This window comes from Lissotriton vulgaris, chromosome 11 (assembly GCF_964263255.1).
Source record: "Lissotriton vulgaris chromosome 11, aLisVul1.2, whole genome shotgun sequence".
NCBI lineage: Eukaryota > Metazoa > Chordata > Amphibia > Caudata > Salamandridae > Lissotriton > Lissotriton vulgaris.
This window is the reverse complement of record NC_141699.1, coordinates 395,972,779-395,994,589: the sequence shown is the minus strand read 5'-3', so window position 1 is coordinate 395,994,589 and position 21,811 is coordinate 395,972,779.

The following is a 21,811-nucleotide window of genomic DNA, read 5'->3' as shown; positions in this document are numbered from 1 at the left end:
CTTTCGACCTGGAAGTGGTAGTAAAATGAATTGTTCATGTGCCCTGCACTCAAAGTACAGGAACTGGAGCTCGATATGAGGGACCAAATTCTTTCTTGTTCTCGATCTTCTCTCAGACCAGTTCTCCAACTGGGGGTAGCCAGCCAACTACGGAAATCTGCAATGCAGCATCAGATATGGAGGGCAAGTGTTCCTTTGCAAGACTGTCTCTCGTCTTTTGTAGATTCTGTAAAACATCACAATGTTCATCCTCGTCAAAGGGGGCAGCAGCCGCCGCCTGGTCTAGATCTTCAAGGTCTGGGACAAACATTTTGATACCAAAGAGCATCTCGTATGGGGTCCGCCCTCCCAGAGACCTTCTAGGGAAATTATTAAGTGCACACTGTTTTGCTATTAAGATGGGTCAACCAGTTCCTTCCGGTACCTATAACCCTAGCTGTCAATGATTGCTTTAAATCACGGTTTTTTCGCTCCACAACACTATTACCCTCAGGTCGGTATGGAGACGAAAATTTGACTTGGACCCCCAATGAACTCATGGCATCCTTGTACGCCTTAGAGGTGAACGCTGGACCCTGGTCCGAATGGAAGGTGCCACACGCAAAAATTCCCACAAAGACATGCAAATCTCTTATGACAGTTCATGAATCAGCACTCCGGTGGGGCCACACCCATACAAAGCGCGTGCAAGAATCAACTGCAACTAAGATATATTTATTCGCAGTATCAGAAGAAAAGGGAATGCAGTGATCCAAATAAACACAACCAAGTGGTTTATTGGAAATGTACAACTGTGTTTGGGGCGGACGCGCAGCAGACGAAGGCTTGATCTGCTGACAAATGTCACATTGAAGGACATAATCACGCATCTGTTTGTACAGTCCCCGCCACCAAAAGCGAAGTTGTAGCTGAGATACAGAAGCAGAAACGCCCGCATGTGCGACGCAACACCTTCATGAGCAGCTGTAATCAGCTCCGACCTGTGGTCCGCGTTGGGAATCAATCTGTCACCAACGTCTGGTATTTTCACATAAGGAAATTTATCAGGACTTAAATGATAAGAATACTTAGAAGGAAACCCCGTAGAATATTTACTTCCCTTCTCAGTAGTGGCAATTGCTGCCAAGATGTCATCATCAATCTTACTTTTGGAACGTGTAACTGCTGCAACCAAATATGTCGAAACTGCTGTCTTCGTGGCCTCATCAGCTAAACTATTGCCAACAGCGTGAACTCCCACACACTGATGACCAAGAGTATGAATTACATACACGAGTGGCAGGTGCTCTTTAAGTTCAGCCACTCGAACCCAGATCATTTTGTGTTTTATTGTGCTACCTTTGGAGTCACGATAGTCGTTTTGAGTCCAAAAGAACAGTTTGTCATTGTAAGACTGGACACAGTAGTAAGAGTCACTCACAATAAGAGTAGTCACACCAGGGTCTGCGTACTCCAATGCAAGCATTAGAGCACGGAGCTCCGCTAACTAGGCGGTACAGTCCCCTAATGTCTGTGTATGCACGACATCTGACTTGAATTCTCCATCCACCATGGTATCAACCACAATAGCGCAAGCTGAGACGTATGCGTGCTTAGACCCATGCGCAATCACGCGCAGAACCATCAGTGTAAATGATACAATGGAAATCTTCCAAAGGGCGCATAGTCATAGGGGCAGGAGGAACAAATTCATACTGCAAATACTCCTGTAACCGTAAGGAGGCATCAAAAATAAACGTGACATCCGGAGACGTCAATTATGTCGCCCATTGTATCCACCATGGGTGCAAAGCTTTAGAATTCGGTACACTGGCTTTCGTCACTGCCTCCAAGGCAGGATACGGGGTAACAACCAACATGCGTTTTCCCTGTGACAGTGTGCGTTCCTTTAGAATCGCCATTTGCACTGCTGTCAAAATTTTTTCCACAGTGGAAAACCGCATTTCAGCCGAAGTGTACAAGTGTGATTTGTCAGCGATAGGTACTGTGTCACCTTCGTTAAAAGTATGGTACGTGAAACCCACCGCCCAGGGACAATTCTTATCACCAGGTTAGTGTGGTTGTCATGGGTCAGCAAGTATTTAGATTCAAGCAAATCAGCCTACAAAGATTGCAAAATGGCTGAATGTTCAGGCAGCCAGCACGATTTGGAAAAAGTAGGTTGTATCAAAGCATGTAAAGGCTTGATATGCTGGGCATATTCAGGAATATAAATACGCCTGAAATTCAAAAATCCCAGCAAGGATTGCAATGTTTTCAGTGTCGTAGGAGCGCGCAGTTGTGCTCATTTCTCCAAGAAGTGAGAAGCCAAACCTCGACCTTCATTGTTGAGCTCATAGACCAGGAACAACAATGTGTACTCTGCAATGTGAGACTTTGCAAAGTTAAACTTATAACCGAAGTCCGTAAAAATGCAAATTATGCGATCAACGTGGCACAGATGCGCCCATATCTCGTCGTCTGTGAGATAAATGTCATCCACAAACGAACATGCATCTGGGTCGATTCTCTCTAAAAGAGAAACTGTACGGGTAGCAAACACACCTGGACTATTCTTATAGCCTATTGCCAATCGTCTGAATTTTTTCTGTGTGCCACCACTGGTAAAAGCAGTCCTTTGACTACTTAAATCCGAAAGATTGTGGGCAAAAAAAACATTGGATATGTCAAGTGTGGTTTTAAACTGTTTACGCAAAAGACCATCCACAAGGGCAGAGCCGTGAGTATTCTGTACTGCACAGGTACAGCAATGCAAGTTAAGATCCAGGTAATCCAATACCAAACTGTAAGAACCATCAGGTTTGGTCACAGTAAAAAGAGGGTTATGCATCGGAGACACACAAGTTTCAATTACACCTTGATATTCCAATTGTTCAAGGATTTCCGCGACAGAAGCTTTCGCTTCACACCGTATGGGATATTGAGGTTGAGGCTGTGGCATAGACCGCAAGGGAATTTCATGTTGGGGGGAGAATTGATCCCAACCACAGTAAGTGCGGTACAACACAGGCGCAAGGGCCTTAGCCCACTCTTCTGCAAAATTCAGCGCATGCTCCTTTGACACTGTGTGCGTGAAACTAGGGAGGATTACCTCCTCCCCTCTCGGAGCTGCGAGAACAAAAGGTGGGGGCCAGTCAGCCTCCGCTAACAAAATGTCATATGTAGTTGTAAGATTTTCCCAAAATACCCCTTTTATGGTACGTTGTATGTCACCTTCAAATAAAAGGCCGATTTCAAATAACCTATCAGGGGGAGCTACTCTAGTATAAGCTGTCTCAACAACAACAAACTTGTCAGTCGCTGTCACCTTCAGTAGTGGACTCAGGGCCTCTCGCACTATGGTAATCTCTGCCGCTTGTCCAACAGCGTCAGCGCCCACGTCTGATTCCGAAGCTGCGTTCTCACTATCTGTGGCATATCTCGCTGTTAAAGCGGCAACTTTCTTTTTCCGAACCTGGGGTCTTTTCTGCGACTAATCGTCCTGCTTGCCTTTTCCGTCTTTCGGGCATGGCTGGTCGCAACTCTGCTGGCCACCCTTTCCTCTGCCGCTTCCTCCACCACCGGACAATGATGCCGATGTGTCCTGTAAAGAACGAGGAGAACGTTGATCAGGAACCTGAAATCGATCAGGTGACTTAATCGTAGCGCGGTTGCGCAAGTCATAAGAGCGCTCAGTAGACAAAGGCACTGGTGACACAGGACGGGACTCCTGTTTCCGTTGTTGTTGTTTTCCCTGTTTTTTGTTTTTGTTCCAATTTTGTTTTGGAGCTTTGAGCTGTTCGTCTTTGTCAGACTTCAACCCCTGAGTCTGTTTTTTATCTTTAGCAGAAAAGGGCTTGACAACTAAACTATTACGGCCAATGGTCTTATAAACCGCAGTAATAATTCTTGGTAACTGACGGGTTTATCAGCATCGGGGACCTCGCGCAAGGCATTAGACACTTCTTGAAAGTTCACAGCATCTCCCTTAATAATAGAAAGGATGAGTTCGGAAACTACATCAAATGAGCCAACAAGTCTCATTCCCAATTCAACCGCAGCCTCAGGTCCGTGCTCATCCTGAACGCGTTTGATGACCGTCGGCAGGACAGCCATAGACTGAGTGCCGAAACACCTCGTGTACACTGCCGCAAAAAGTCTACCCCATGACTCGCAGTCATCGGCTTCAGGCACCAAGTCCTTGGGCAAACTAATTGTAAGAATTCTGTGTTTTTCTACAGGACTCAAATTAGGAAAAACTGCTTCCAGCTGGTCAAATTTCTCGGCAAGCCAGAAAGGCATATCATTCTTATCCTGGGGACGCTTGCCCATAACCGCATTAACCATAACGGGACTAAGCTTCATCCCGCTCTGTCCAGCTGGGAGTGCCGCAACACCAGGGGCCCACCCTGGAAATTGCGGGTTATATTGAGGGATAAAAAGCTGATTTCCCTTATGATAGTGGTATGGGTCATACATATATATTGAGTTAGCCTGATGTATCTATATATTCCTAGTATAGAGGTATGCATAGTGCTTAATCTATAATTTCTTTAGCTAGTTAGTAAGGGTATATGCTGTTTGTGTGTTCTGCTTGCATCGAGTAGGCCGAAAACTGTACAGACGCCATCTTTTCTTGTCTGCGTTAGACACGAACAGTGATCACATTTGCCTTCCAATAGTTGTCAGGCCTTAGCTTAGTTGATTTGTTGCAGACAGCTAAATACACGCTATTCTCTCCCTGTGCTTGGACTCAAGGTCGCATTTGGCTTTGGGTGCGATAAGCGCTTTCCTGAAGGCGCCATGCTTGCACTCCTAGGCACCAAGACGAAAGGGAGTCACCCCTCCTGACCCTCCCAATAATAACTAAAGCAGAGCTTTGTACTAACCATGTGTACCATATATGGTCCTTTCCGAGGCCCAAGAGCCAAGTAGTGTTTTTCCATGTATGGTGACTTCATGTACCAGCCTAAAGTATATATGTATCATTTTGAGTGTAAGCCAGCAGTCTTCTCCACTCACTGTGAGGGGTGAGGGTGGGAGAGGCTCCTCTTAGAGTATTTTGTATAATAAACGATTGAACTTTCTACACTGCCCACTAACTGGTTATTTGGTAATTGGTACTGGGCTATTGGTAAGTATAGCCTTTACGTTATTTTATGGTATGTCAATATATTGAACCAAGGCTCTAAAAACTCCTATTACGGAGTTGTATAGGGGACTCAACTCAGCAACGGGGACTGTCCCTGCACGAGGATACAGGGTAAATCCAGCCAAAACAGGCCAAGAAGCGCCTGGAATGGACAAAGGACCTAATCTAATCACAGTTAAACTGTGGGGAAGGGCGCCATTAAACCAAACACGGTGCTGCCGTGCAGAAATCGGAATTTCCTGTGTCCTATATAGACAATATTCCACGGGCACAACTGTGTGAGTATAAGGGGTAGACTGCGCCGAGATACTCAAGGGTAGTTGTGCGCGCTACAAATACCAATATAACATAACATATAACAAGTGTTAAACACCTGAGTAGCGCATCCACTGCTGGAAATGTCACCCATGAGTAGAAGATCTCAAACGGGTAAGCTACCTCAGCACTCACCACCAGAATAACCACCATGCCCTCCAAGCTAACGTTATAAGCTTGCAAATGATTGCGGACCGCAATGTGACTATGCTGCGGTATGTTAACATCAGCCATAGCGACACAGTTCAGAAAGATACAATTCAAAACAATGTAGCACAACAGGGTAGTAATTAAAAAGGAAACCGTTTTGAAAGATTCAAGCTTGAAAAGACCTATGTAACTATAGGTAGGTTTATCCGTCACCACTGTTAACCAGACACAATAGTGATGAGGTTAAGGACTGATATAAGCGCTACTCACGCATCATGAAATAAGGCCACCAACCGTTGGGCGTCTTGTTGCAGGGATTCTGCTCAGTCACAGAACTGTGCACAGAGACTCAGGACCTCAGTGAATTAGGGTGTGCCAAAACTCACCTTAGTACCCAAAATCCCCTACCAGACTAGCATCAGTGTCACATTAGTTCTTCGTCCTATAGCAAAGTCACCAATGATTAGACAACCCAGAACATGCGACTTAGGATACCTCAGGTAAGGTGGGAAACATGAGCACTCTTTCGTTATACTCTCTTACCCGTCCAGAACAGGGAGTAAAGGGAGACACAAGAAAGTTTAAAATATTTATTTCAACGCTGTGATCTCAGGTGCAGCATCTTAGCTAATACAAGCAGACATATGATAAAAAATAAGATTGTCAGCATAGTTACTATTCCATAAAATACAAAGGGAGAAAGCATGTTATAATGCTAAATGGAAACAGGTTAAATATATACCTATATTTCACCCACCCTTGCTAGTAGGTTATTTCATAACTACAGAAGGTCTCTTAGGCTTGCATAGGCGACCCCATACCTCAGAGTTTAGCAGAAGTGAATCACATCGAGTTCTGCACAAGCTCTCAGCATATGAAAATTCTTCAAGTGTGTTCAATCATGCCTACACAGTGTATTATTAAAGGCGCCAGTATCTGAGCTGTCCACAGCTGCATATATGTTGTCTAGAACGTGCGCTGATCAGTTCAAACAAAAGCAACAGTGTTGATAACCTTGAAGGCCTCGGCACTCACTGTTTAGACTATGCTTACGAGGCAAGTCTAGCAATGTGAAAAAACAAGTTATTCTCATGTGAAGCAAAGCTCTCAGCCTAGCATGAAACAATAACCAACGTGTGTGTCGTGAGCAAAACGCAAGCAAAAAGGTAAAATGGCGTTTAAACTTCTAATAAGCGCATGCTAACTTAACACTGTAGAAATGCAAGGCTCAGCCCCACTTCTCTCTCTCTCTCTCTCTCTCTCTCTCTCTCTCTCTCTCTCTCTCTCTCTCTCTCTCTCTCTCTCTCTCTCTCTCTCTCTCTATATATATATATATATATATATATATATATATATACGTTTGATGGAAGTTCATGAAGGGTATAAAATAGCTAAATAATTAAGTTGAGTAGATAAATGACTTCCCACCTCTTACATCTATAAACGCCAAATCACACCACTAAAATGAATGGTACAATTACCATAATTAGTTACAAATTAAATAATAATTATTATTTAACAACAGATTATTAATTAATTAATAATAAATTACTTTGCACATTTACTACTATAACATCTCAATTAAACAAATATTAATAAATAAAAAATAATCAATTAATTTAATACAATTAAATTACCTCCCACCATGTTCCTCTATAAACCCACAACATGCTACGGAACTAAAAACGCCAAATTCAAATAAACAAAAATTAAGAACTACAATTAATGTAACACATATATTAAAAATACAAACAAATCTTATATAAAAAAATACATCACATACATTTAAAACATAGATTAAAATACATAACCCAAATTAAAAAAATCGATATTTTTAACAAATATATTTTTTGCAAACGATATTAAGCACTTCAATATTATTAAAATCGATATTACTTACCTTAAGTCGAAATTCTTGACCACAATATTCTTGCTGCCGATATTTCTGAACGACAATATTTCTGACTTGATATTTGTGCAACTCAATATTTTAAATTAAATGGGGGTCACTACGATGGCGGACGGGTTTCAGTCCATCTGCCAACATCCCGGGGTTTGGGACCGGCCGCCTATAAGGCGTTGGTCCCGCAAGTGAAATTACAATGCGGCCACCACCACCACGGCCGCATATGGCAAGTTTAACATTGCAGTGGGTGCTGCTGGCTGTAGCACCCCCCGCAATGTTAGAAATGCACTGTTTGCATTTCCCTGCACCATGTTGCAGGCACCATGTGGTGCCTGCCACATGGTGTAGGGAAATAAGTGCACAAACAATCAACCCCTGCACAAGGGGGGCCTGCAACAGGCCCCTAAAAGACACCCCACCAGCTTTTCCATGGTGGTTAAACCGCCATGGAAAGGCAGGTGGAGATGCAGCATCCTAATCTGGCGGACGGTGCCAGCTATGTATGGTCAACATTCTAAGGATGCGGGCGGGCCCTACAGGCAATCGTAATGATTGCCTCTGTTAGACCCAAGGAGGACGGGCTTTCAGTCCGCCAGGCACACTGCCTGCAACCTTGATCTGGTGGGCGGAAAAAGACCTTACGATGGTGGTGAACCTGCCACCGGCAGCCTGCCAGTGGTGGGTTCACCGCCATCGTAATCACCCCCAATATTCTTTCTGCATACCAGTAAGTGCCATTTCAAAACTACTTGTTGCTTTGTCTAGGATTTCTTGGACAAAACTTGTTGTTTTTATTGAGATAATTTACAAAATAGAGATGAATATAGCATGTTACAATGCATGCTATTACATCGTGTTCTATTACAACGCGGTCGTTACAACGTGATACCTTTACATCGCAAGTCATTAGATGGACTTGCTGTAGGGGGCGCACTGGACTTAGGAATAGTAAAAATTACTGTTCCAACTCCAGCATGCGCAACAGTAGGGAAGGGGTTGGAATATTAAATTATACAATTCCTTAGGTTAGTGCGCCCCCTACAGCAAGTCGATCTAATGACTTGCGATGTGAAGGTATTGTATTCTAACAATGCGGTCGTTGTAACGACCACATTGTAAGTGTAACACGATGTAATGGCAGTGTTGTAAACTCTGTTTCACTATAGAGACTGTTTCAGTGAGAACTAGAGAGTGAACATCTGCCATGTGGTAATTAATTCCAATAACTGCCAGTCTGGGTTGGATTAGAACAGATTGCAGTAGGATGCAACCCCAGCTATGGATGAAGAACTCTACATTAATAGTGGTATGGTGGCTTATTTGAGCCAAAACCTAAGCAGAGGCCCCATCGACACCAGCATCCATCAACTACCTACACCACATATAATTGCTGGGCAACAAACAGCCATACGAACAAAGAAATTACATAAGCAATCTGGGGGTTCAGTCCGCTGGCCTCTCCCACCCAATAAACCTCATAGATCATAATAACTGATATACTAATAATTCTCCTGACCTTACACCTCCATAAAACCGAATCAGACTCTGTTTTGCAATCGGCACATTTGGAAGTTGTAGTATGTGAATGTATGGTTCTCAAAGTAATATGCTTTTCATTTATGCATTGAAGGTTTCAGTTCTAAAATACTCCAGGCTTTTAATATATGCCTTGGAGATCTACAGGGGTGCCCCACCTAAAACTCCCATGGGGTCAGGCATATCTCATGAGGGTGGTGAATAAGGAGGTGGTTGGACCTCACAGCCTCAAAACCACTGAGACTGGTACGGCACATAGCACAAGCAACATGTTAAGTGGAGAGCTGTAAGCTACAAAGTGCAGGATGACTTCATGCAGCTGGTAGACCATAATCAGGCCGGACATGTCGAAGGCCTATTTAAATATAGGTGTGGAAATCTAGATTTGTGGATGCTATTTTTTGGGGGATTTGTTTGTAGGTTGTTAAACTTGTAGAGATGTGGGGAATGTATAAAAAGACATGATATAATATTTAATACATTGCTAATTTTTTTCAAATTCAATTGGCTATTTAGAGTATTAACTAAATTAATTAATTTTGATATGTACTTTGTTGTATTTGTCCTTTCATATATGAATTTTATTTGTTAGGTCTTGCTGAGCCAGCACATGCGCTGCATAGAGGACATTTAGTAGGTGAGTTTTCAAAGTGCTACAGGCTGGCCTAGGGCTTGCGTTCACGCGAGCGTGCACAAGCGCAGCTGCCATCTGTCTCCTCAGTCACGGGTCATTAAGTTGCTTGTTCCTTTCTTTCATGGTTCATTAAGCCTTACAGCATGCTCCTCCACCCCCTTGCTCTCTGCCCTCACCACCCCCTCCCATGCAGCACTCACTACCCCCTCCCACGCAGGCCTCCTCTTCTGTAGAAACCCCCTTCCCTGCCTAGCCTTTCTTCACGACCAATGCATAAACACACAACACACACACAATCATACACACACAATCACACACACACACAACCACACACACCCACAACTGCACACTCAACCACACCCACAACCTTACACAACCACACACAACCACAACCACACCGCACACACACAACCACACACACACACAAAACCACACACACACAACCACACACACAACCACACCCACACACCACCACGCCCACACACACACACACACACACAACCACACACACAACCACACACAACCACACCCACACCCACACACACACCCACACCTACACACAACCACACACACAACCACACACACAACCACATAACCACAACCACACACAAAACCACAATCACACACACAACCACACATACACAACCACACCCACAACCACACACAACCACACCCACAACAACAACCACACCCACAACCACACAAAACCACACACACAACCAAACACACAACCACACACACACACAACCACACCCACAACCACACAACCATACCCACAACACACAACCACACACACAACCACACAACCACAACCACACACACAACCACACACACAACCACAACCACACTCACACACACAACCACACACACACAACCACACACACACACAACCACAACCACAATCACACACAACCAGAACCACACCCACGACCACACACATAACCACACACAACCACACCCACATCAACAACCACACCCATAACCATACCTACAACCACACACACCCACCCACAACCACGCCCACAACCACACACACACACACACAACCATGCACACAACCACAACCAAACACACACAACCACACCCACACACACAACACAGCCACACAACCATATCCAGAACACACATTCACATACACAACCACACAACCACAACCACACACACAACCACACACACAACCACAACCACACTCACATTCACACAACCACACACACACACAACCACACCCACAACCACACACACAAACACACCCACATAAACAACCACATCAACAACCACACACAACCACACCCACAACCACACCTACAACCACACCCACACACACACACACAACCACACACACAACCCCACCCACAACCACACACCACCACACACACAACCACACACACACACAACCACACACACAACCACACACACAGCCACACAACAGCCACAACCACACAACCACACACACAACCACACACACACACACACAACTACAACTACACACATACACACAACCACACACACAACCACACACACAAAAACACACACACAACCACAACCACACACACAACCACAACCACAACCACACACAAAGACAACCGCAACCACACACACAAGCACACCCACACACACAACCACACACACAAAACCACACACACACAACCACACACAACCACAACCACACACAACCACACACACACACACACACACACAACTACACCCACACCACACACAATCACATACACAACCACACCCATACCCACACACAATCACATACACAACCACACACACACAACCACACACACACACCCACACACAACCACATACACACAACCACACACAACCACACACACAACCACACACACAACCACAACCACACACACACAACCACAACTACACACACAACCAAAACCACACACATACAACCATACACACACAACTACACACACACACAACCACAACCACAACCACACACCCACAGCCATGCACACACACAACCACAGACACACACAACCACACACACACAACCACACACACAACCACACACACAACCACACACACAACCACACAACCAACCACACACACACACAACCACACAAACAACCACACACACAACCACACACACACAACCACACACATACACACAACTACACACACAACCACACACACAGCCACAACCACACACAACCACACACACAACCACACATACAACCACATACAACCACACACACAGCCACACACACACAACTAAACACACACACACACAACCACACACCCACACAACCACACACACAACCACACACACACAACCACAGCAACACACAACCACACACACAACCACAACAACACACACAAACACACACACACAACCACATACACAAACACACACAGAACCACACACAAACACACACACAAACACACACACAACCACACACAACCACACACAAAATCACACACACACAACCACACACACACACACACACAAAACCACACACACACAACCACAACCACACACAGCCACAACCACACCCAACACAGAACCATACCCACACCCACAACCACACACACAACCACACCTAATCACACACAACCACACCCAACCACACACAACCACACCTAAGCACACAACCACATAACCACACACCCACAACCACATCTACAACCACAACCACAATCACACACACACAACCACCCACACACACACAACCACACACACAACCACACACACAACCACACACACACACAACCACACACAGCTACCCAATGACACATGGAACCACACCCACAACCACACACCCAACCACACCCAACCACCCAACTACACACACAACCACACACAACCACACACACAACCACACACAAAACCACAAACACAACCACACACAAAACCACACACACACACAACCACACACCCACACAACCACCCCCACGCAACCACACACACACACACACACACACACACACACACACACAACCACACACACGCACAACACACACAACCACACACACACCACAACACACACAACCACACACAACCACACACAACCACCCAACCACACCAACATCCACACCTACAACCACACCCACAACACCCACACACAAACACACACACAACCACACATACAACCACAACCACACACAACGACAACCACACACACAACCACACCCACTCCCACACATACAACCACACACAAATAACCACACACACACAACCACACACACAACCACACCCAACCACATCTAACCACACATGCAACCACAACCACACCCACAACAACAACCAAACACAAACACTCACACAACCACACACACAACCCCACACACATTCCCACACACACAACCGCACACACACACACAACTCCACACAACCACACACACACACAACCACACACACACACACACAACCACAAACAACACACAACCACATCCAACCACACAACTACAATCACACCCACAACCACACACACACACACAACCTCACACACCACCACACACACATACAACCACACACACACACACACAACCACAAACACACACAACCACATCCAACCCCACAACCACAATCACACCCACAACCACACTCACTCCCACAACCACACACACAACCACACAAAGCCACAACTACACGCAACCACACACAACCACACAACTACACCCACAACCACACACAACCACACCCCCACAACCACACACACAACCAACCACACACAATCACACACACACACACATAACCCCACACACAACCACACACAACCACACACAACCACACACACAACCACACACAACCACACATAACCACACACACACAAACACACACACACACCCTCCCCCGCCCCCGGCTACTCACTGCCTATCAGCCTCCTCTCAGCCAGGTAGCACGATTGCGATCAGTTTCACTTTCACACGATCACTTTCACTTTCACGGCCGCGTTCGCCGTGAAAGTGTTTGTGTTTCTAGTTTTATTCAGCATTCACTCTTGTTTCCTTGACAATCCAATCTCTACAATATTTAGGGCAGCCTGAACGTCTCCTGCCAACCATACCACTCAATGCATTTTCTCCGATCCACGTAGATATCAGTGGTATAGACAAAGGTAACCAGGTATCTTATCCTTTCTTCAAGCAATAACCAGAATGCTAAACTGCATTTGTGCCCCACTAAGTTTTAAACAGCAAACAGTTATTCTAATCGGTTTGTTTCACAGACCTTGTGTCTTAGGAGAAGCGCAGTGGCACTCACATGGCACTATACGCTAGTGTGTCCAAAACAGTTGTTTAAAAAAACTTTTATGAAAAATTGACTCTTTTAAAAATTCTGATTCTGGGGGGCGTGGCTACCGGCTAAGCATGGCGGCAGCATAGTGTGAGAGCTCCTGAAGGCACTGCGGCCTAATTACTAATCCGACACATTTATCCGCTACATCACCCACCCGAAGCGGCAGCGATCGGGTCCGGGCTCGGAGCGGAATCACCGGGTCAACTTCTGGCGAAAATCGAGAACCGGAACCCACCAAACCACACTATGGCGCACTGGGGCCTGTAACCAGGAAAGAAGCAACGACCTCGAGTGAACCGCCGGCCCTGGCGGAAGTGAGACCGGGCCGGCCTGAAAGAGGAGGCACTTCCCGGCGCCCCACTTGGAGCACAAATCCACCCACAACGACAACCGGAGCAGCGGAGACGCCCACTGAGACACTGCTGAAAACTGTGTTGCCCAAATACACCTGCCGGCACCTGCTTACAGCGGCGAAAAGAGAGAAAGCAAACTCGGGGGCGGAAGAAGGACGGAGCGGCCGGCGGAGAGCTGCAAGACGGTGAGCTCCCCCAGGGGGTAAACGATCGGCCCAAAACATCCGTATCTAGCGTCCGGCGGCCACTACAGGAGAAACAAACCCCATTCAGTCTCCGGGACGGTGCGGCTGAGCACACCGGCAGAAGATCGATTGCGGTGAAAGCGGGTGCCCCCGGGAGACGGAGGGAGAAGGCATCGACGTGCTTGAAAACACGGGGAAAACCGGCAGCGCCAGACCACACGAGACAAGGGTGGCAGTCCTAACCCGCTAAAGATAAAACGGTCCCCAAAGTCGAAGCAAGAGACACCCTGGCGGGACCTCGACCAGACCAGTAGTAACCACACCATAAGGGGCACATCGGGGGTGTTGTGAGCACCCGACAAACTATTCTGCCTGGCAACGTGACGGCCGACCTGACCCTGCCTGAGAGACCTAACATAAGGGCCACTAAATCTGTCCGGTCTAGGACGCAACCAGTGGCAGACAGTGGCATAGTGCACTAGACACTAAAAGAAGAGGAGCGGAGCACCGCAGTCATCACGGCCGTTGCAGCGGCCTTCCAGACGGCGACAGCGCGAGGATCCGCACTTACTGGCCGGACGTGTCCCAAACAAAGGTCGGAGCAGTGACAGTGGGTGAATGAGAAGAACCCCCACCCAGACGAGCGAAATATCGAAGTGCACGCCAGCCCGCCGCCCCCTGACCTACATGCCGGGGAGAGAGACAATCACTCAACGCAGATCACGGCGCAGAGAGGGACAACCCCAGACTCCGCAAGTCTCGACGCCATGGCGGGCAAGGGAACCAGGAGTGGATCCACACAGGCCAAGCTGGATAAGTTTGCGTACAGCCAACACGGACAATCGCAAAACAATGGGCGCAACTCCACGGGTGCTACCCCAGAAACGGAAGGGACCAAAAGGATAACGCTAGAGGACATTATGAAAACCCTCACAGAAGTTAAAACAGCGGTGTGCTCCATCTCCTCTGAAGTCACGCTGTTACGTGCGGACTTCCAAAAAATGACTGAAAGAGTATCCCAAGTAGAGGTAGTCACGAAATCTCTTGTAGAAGACACGTCAGAACTACAAATAGCCATGGAGCGCATGGAGAAAGTCACCAAAATCCTACAGGATAAGCTGGACGACCAAGAAGGGCGTTCTCGAAGGAATAATGTACGCATCCTTGGACTTCCAGAATCGGAAGGGAAGGGGGCTATGGACCTCTACGTCGAAGATCTCATAAAGACCAAACTGCAACCCAAAGGACTATCCCACTTCTTTTCAGTGGAAAGAGCACACAGGGTTCCGGGCGGAACACCTAAGCCAGGAGCGACGCCGCGGCCTGTGCTGGCCAGGCTCTTCAACTTTAGAGACAGGGATGCAATCCTACAAGCAGCGAGGGTCTCCCCACCTGTTAAGATTCAGAACGCAACCTTGTCCTTCTTCCCGGATTACACGGCGGAGGTGGCCAGATGCCGCAAATCATTCACGGAGGTGAAAAAAGCACTACGAGACAGAGAATTGCCATACTCCATGCTCTTTCCCGCCAAGTTACGGATAGTAGCCGATGGAAAGGCGTGGTTCTTTGACACACCAGAAGCGGCCCAGGACTGGCTGGAGGGTTGGAGGCAAGTGGGACAACGTCACCGACCACACAAGGAACGGACTAATCACCGTAACGGCACGCAAATGGACAGCCAGGCAAGCCACCCGACTCATCAGGATGGCACGGCGGCAACGGAGTCCGACTCTGCACAAGATCCGCTAGACTCTGGGCGACCAGCGCCGATCTGAGGATGGGCTATATATGGAAAGACCTGAGTGTGCCGCAATGGACCTTGGACCTGGTGCGGCTGAGTAAGGTGGGCGCAGTTAGTGCCTGAAGGGGACTCACCAACCCCACAAGCAAGTAAGATAGTTGGGGGAGGACTAAAGCACTCTGCGATGTTGGGGAAATGGGCGGGGTTTGGTCCGTGGAGCAGGGGAGCAGGGAGGGGGGATGGGGGTACAGTTTTATTATTCACGTTTCTATTCATGGTCATCACTCACTTCACACGTACTACTGCCACTCTAAATATCGGCATACTCCTATGCCTCATCACGAAAGGCAACGGCTGCACAGCACCTAACGACACGTTGCTCACGACACTATCCCAACGACTCCATGGCCAACCCACTGCAAGCTACACCCACTGAGGTTGCCCTGGTAACGGTAGGGGTGCCCCCTTTGCGCATGCTAACTTGGAACGTCAGAGGCCTAGGGGACAAAATAAAAAGGGGCCTGGTCCTGCAGGCCATCAAACGCCAGGGCCTGGATGTGGTTCTGCTCCAAGAAACACACCTTGCAGGGACGACATGCAAAGCGCTTGACAGGCGCGGATATACTATGGCGACACATGCAGACTTCACTTCTGGGTCCAGGGGGACAGGGATACTACTAAAGAAGACGTCGCCCTTTATAATTACACATCGCGCGACGGATGACCAGGGACGCTTCGCAGCGATACATGGCCAGTGGGAGGGCAGGCCGCTTAATGTGGTATCAGTATATATCCCCCCGGCACTTCACTCCGTAGCACTGCCTGCACTGGGCAAATTCCTTTTAGACCTCCCTGAAGGAGACACAATCATAGGGGGTGACCTAAATGCAATAATAGACCCTGCACTGGACGCCTTTCCCATCAGGACCAGCTCAAGAGGGACTACATCACTCCCTGACTTTCTAGAAGCATTGGGCATTGTGGATGTATGGCGACAACTACACCCCGCAGCGACTCAATACACTTTTTACTCCGCTGTGCACAACAGCCTATCTCGCATAGACTACTTTTTGTTCCTGGGGGTGGGAATGGGATCTGTGGACAAAGTTGACATCCTACCCAGAGGTATATCTGACCACTCACCAATTGTTCTCACTCTTACTACTAGAGAACGGAAATGCGCTAGGATCTACCCAGTTTACCCCAATTATTTAAAAGTCCCTAAAATACGGAAGAAACTAAAACTAGCGACGACATACTATTTTGCTGAAAACATTGGGACGGTGGCTTCACCATCAATCCTATGGGAAGCTTACAAAACCGTCCTTAGAGGGACTGCAATAGCAGCCATTACGGGACACAAACGAGATTCCCAGAGAGAACTTACAGAAATAGAATTGGCACTCCACGATGCAAACACTGCTCATATGGCAGACCCCTCCCCTGCTACGACACACACACTGCAGCTACGGCAACAACAGTACCAGGCCCATCTCAAAACGACAGTGCAGGGCTACATCGCAAACACAATATATAGAATTTATGATGTGGGCGACAAAGCAGGGAAAATGCTGGCATGGTTGGATAAGAGAGGGGGAGGCACAAGAGGTATTCAGAGACTGTGTACTACGGACGGCCGAGAACTAACACACCCGGAAGACATTGTGCGCACTTTGGCAAATCATTTTCAGAACATAAACACCCCAGATCACATCGTCACAGCACAAATGGCGGCAATCTCACTAGCGGACATTGCCATCCCCAGCATAACACCAGAAAATGTGCAAGACTTAGAGGCAGATCCATCAGAGGATGAAATTCAACTAGCGATACAATCACTACAATCAGGCAAAGCACTGGGTCCTAATGGACTGCCGGTGGAATGGTATAAATCAATGGCATCAGAACTCAGTAGACCCCTACTGGACATGTATATGGAGAGTAGGGAAAAGGCAGAATTGCCGCTGGATCAACGCACGGCCACGATAGTAGCTATACCAAAGCCGGGTAAACCCCCAACCGAATGCACCTCATATCGCCCGATATCATTACTAAATGTGGAAGCCAAGGTGCTGGCTAAACTTCTGGCCAACCGTCTGATGCCACACCTGGGCACCCTGATCCACCCCGACCAATCGGGCTTTATGCCCCATAGAAGTACGGCGCTTAATCTCCGGAGGGTTCATGGAGTACTGGCTCGTTCACACCTCCTCTCGGAGCAGGCTGTAATTCTCTCCCTTGACGCAAAAATGGCTTTTGACCAAGTAGAATGGGAATACCTCTTCGAGGTGCTTGCGCGTATGGACTTTGGGCCGAAATATATAGCCTGGATACGACTACTCTACACAAAACCAGTGGCACAGGTAGTGGCTAATGGCCACATCTCGCCGGTGTTCCCGTTGGGCAGAGGGACCAGACAGTGATGCCCTTTGTCACCCTTACTCTTTGCGTTAGTGCTCGAACCCTTAGCAATCTTGATCAGAACAACGCCCTTATTTAAAGGCATTAAATGGGAAGAGGGGTGGGAAGACAAAATTTCCCTATATGCTGACGACATGCTCATATACATGGTAGACCCTGACGACGGAATGCCAGCCCTGCTCGAAATTTGCAACACGCATGGGAAATCATCAGGCTATACCCTGAACTGGTCATAATCGGTGATATATACATTAAAAGGTCCGGCACCGAGATTACAGGAAGACTGCCCCCTGGCTGCGCCGACGACCTACTTCAAATACCTAGGAATTGTCATCGCACATTCTGAAGCAGATTTCTTCGCTAACAACCTCAAACCACCTCTGGATCGCTTACGCGCAGAGGTTAGGCACTGGGCGACCTTGCCCCTCACCCTCCTGGGAAGGGCAGCCTTGTATAAGATGATGGCACTCCCCAGGTTTCTATACATATTAGAAAATACCCCGTATCCTGTCCCACCGCGGTACTTCAAACAGATTGCTGCGTTAGTCTCCAACCTACTCTGGAACAATGGTCCAGCGCGTATAGCCTATGACAAGTTGGTGAAAAGTTGGTATGAGGGAGGGATTGCGCTTCCCAATATTCAGCTATATTACTGGGCAGCTCAGCTCAAAATAATTAACCAATGGCTCCACACCCCAAGAGACGACCCAGCATACAGGGCAGACTGGTCACAACTAGGGACGGACTGCATGCTCTCGGTACTGTATAATAAAGCGCAGCTCAAACATCTGCACGGTCCGACACAGCACACGGCGGCCCTCTGGCATATAGCACAGGCAAGACTGGGCTGGAAAGGGAGAATCACCAAAATGACACCATTATGGGACACGAGATCACTGGGAAACCTTAGAATGTGTAAAGGGTTTGCGCAGTGGGACTCTATAGGTATCTCCACGGTGGGGGACCTCTGGGACAAAGACACGGTAATACCGTTCCCACAACTCCAGCAGCAATATGGCCTCAGACGCACTGAAACATTTAGGTACGTACAAATTAGACACGCACTACTCCAGGCAATCCCAACGGGCACTGATCTGCCGGAATCCTCACCACTTGAGGACAGACTATTGACAGACTTCATGCAACAGAGCGCGACTTCCCTCACATACAAAAAACTGATCAAAAACTTAGAGGACCCCACGCTGAAACTTAACCCCTTAAGTGCTGCGTCGGTGCGTTGGCCGACGGCAGCACTACCTCCCCAGTGCTGCGCACGACCATTGGACGTCCATTCAGCACTAGTTCCAATGGACAGCGCAGCACTGGGGAGGGATGTTTACTAGCATCTATGAGGTTAAAGAACGATGGGAAGGGGACATAGGTGTGACGGACGAATCGGAATGGAATGAAGCTTTGGCCTCCCCGAGAGAGGTAGGCATCTCAGCAAAGTTTAGACTGGTGCAATTAAAAATTTTACACCGCATCTATTACACCAGGACACTACTCCACAAAATACATAGAGCGCCCCATCCCATTTGCTTGAGAGGTTGCGGGGAGGAGGGAACACTATTTCATACACTATGGGACTGCCCACACATACAGGAATTCTGGAGGCAAATCATGCGCACAATCTCCCAGACACTCAAGATTTCCATTTTACCAGAACCACGTAAATGCCTTTTGAACATCTGGGACCCCAATGACCTAGATAGGTATGGGATAATTCGGACTACGCTAGCCATGACAATGGCTAAGCGTGATATTGCACAGAAATGGGGAGCTCCGGATTTGCCCACTGCGAACAGATGGGCTAAAAACATGGATGTCCTGATGGTCACGGAGAGAACTGTGTATGTCCTTCGAGCTTCCCCCCGCAAATGGAACAAGGTATGGACAGCATGGAATGTTCATAGGGGTGAGATATGTGAGCCCTTACCAGAGGGAGACGAACTGGACTCTGAGGGGGAGGAGGAGTAACGAGTGGGGTTGGGGATGTCTGCTTACTCGTGCTACACGCAGCACCGTATTGAAATAACTTACCTATGAGAAGACAATGGGGTAAGGAGCCCTGCTGATGAGAGGGGAAGTGTGAAACATACATAAAAGTGATGACCCAAGTTTGGGGGGGGGGGGACTTTCTCTTGGAGTTATACGAGAGACGCCCATGTTGGGCAACGCATGGCGGGAGAACATTGATATATTCTGATAACTTAAGTAAGGATATACGGAAGAGTATATATAGACTTTAGAGAGGGAGATTGAGACATGAATGCAGAATAGATAATGCCGAATACAACTTCCAGGAATGTACCGTACAATTATGACTATACCAGCTTGAATGTAACATAATAACTGTATATTATGCCTTCATGTTTATAAAGATTAAAAAAAAATAATAATAATTCTGATTCCATCAGAATCCGAGTCCCCCACAACACCCTGTATTTTTGGCTGTCAGCTGTGAAAAGGAGACCAATATTCCCCCAATTTTTCTTATTCTGTATCCTCGGTTCAATACTGGGGTGCTTTTTTAACTTGTCTCTAGTTCATTGCGAATCTTACTGTTACTAATTCACTAGCACTAGCTCTTTACCCCCTGGCCTGGCAGCTACCCCTCACCCCTAATACTCATACTTCCCCTTCTTGGCACTCACCCTTCCCCTCCCTGGCACTCACCCTTGACCCTCCTGACTCTTACGTCTCATCTCCCTGGCACTCACTCCTCACCTCTCTGGCACTCACCCTTCACCCCCATGGCCTGACAGTCACCCTTGTCCCTTCTGGCATTCACTCCTCACCTCCCTGCCACTCACCCTTGACCCTCCTGGCACTTACCCGGTTTCCCCCAAGAACAAAAAATAACAAGCATTGGCATAGCCAATAGGTCTCATCTTTGGGACCTTATAAGTGTTTAGCCACGCAACAGTTGATGTTGTTGCACCAAGGATATTGTGCTGCATAACTAAATACTTAGAAGGTCCCAAAAGCAAGACTTATTGGCTATGCCAATGCTTGTTATTTGAAGTTGTACTGTAACATGTGTGTGTTTTATATATCCTTAATTAATAGATTTTTTGCATAGAAAAAATTGGGTGGGTTTTTGGGTTTGTTGGGGAGTAGTGTGCAAAGTGTGTAAAATATGTATATTTTACATTTGTAATTTGATTATTTTGTTTAT